At 52.9% G+C, this 945-nt stretch overlaps 1 pseudogene; it reads right to left on the bottom strand.

Annotated features, from left to right (window-relative positions):
- Positions 1–302: 302 nt before the first annotated feature.
- On the bottom strand, positions 303–941 carry LOC110595136 (annotated as a pseudogene).
- Between the last annotated feature and the right edge of the window lie 4 nt (positions 942–945).

The following is a 945-nucleotide window of genomic DNA, read 5'->3' as shown; positions in this document are numbered from 1 at the left end:
TCCTTCATTCACCAACACTGAGTCCCAGGATCGAATATAGGAGCAAGAAGGACCCCTTCCTGCACGACACACGTTGATTTCAAAGGCTGGGGCAGCCAGTGTGGAGACACCGGAATTTGTCCTTGAAACTGGCCTGTGACGAACGTCGCCTGCCACGAATCTCATCTTCCGTCTTTCCCTGGCTCCTCCCTTCCAGTGTTTGAAGAGCGAGCCCCAAATGATCTTCTCTGAGGACACCTGGTAACAGCGCCCCAAAGCAAAACACATGCTTCCCATGCACTGTGCCTTAGGGCACTCTGGGTCTAGCTGAGCTGGCGGAGGAGCTGATCGATGCTTTCACCCCAGTTGCCGGGTGAGGCCATCTCCCTGACAAAGCCTGATCGACTTTTGGTTGTGTGATGGGCCACCGAGAGTCTGAAAGGGCGCGAGAACCATGAGGTCTCCGGGAAATGCTTCCCCGGGAAGGCAACTTCGTGAATGAGGTCTTCCAAGCAAAGGACATCAAACCTCCCCGATGCTCCTCAATCACTGTTGTCTGTCAGAGGGACGGTCTTACTCTTGACCTTGGCTTGTCCACGTTTCACGAGGAGTTCCGACAGACTGCAGATTTGGAAATCCCCAGGTCACACAAGGCTCCACAATACACAGTGTTTGCAGGCTCTGGGGGTTGACCTTGACAAAGACGCCACTGAAAATGTTCTTCAGGCAAAGTCAGGCAATGGTCCTCTGCACCGATGATCAGCCCCTCTATCCTCTGGATGCGTACAACAAAGGCCGAGGAGTGTTTACCTGGCAATTCCAAGGCGTGAGGCTTCACTTCTAGTCTTCTGAGATGCGCACCGTCACATTTCTGCCACCAGGAATCATATAGGAAGGATTCCAGTCGCTTAAACCTGAGCCCCTTTCCTTTGCTCCTTTGCCAAAAGTATTTGCTTTGTCTGGGTG

This window comes from Carlito syrichta, unplaced genomic scaffold, assembly GCF_000164805.1.
Source record: "Carlito syrichta isolate Samal-C Ts95f unplaced genomic scaffold, Tarsius_syrichta-2.0.1 Scaffold279367, whole genome shotgun sequence".
NCBI lineage: Eukaryota > Metazoa > Chordata > Mammalia > Primates > Tarsiidae > Carlito > Carlito syrichta.
The sequence above is the reverse complement of the archived record's forward strand: the minus strand, read 5'-3'. Positions and strand labels throughout refer to the sequence as shown.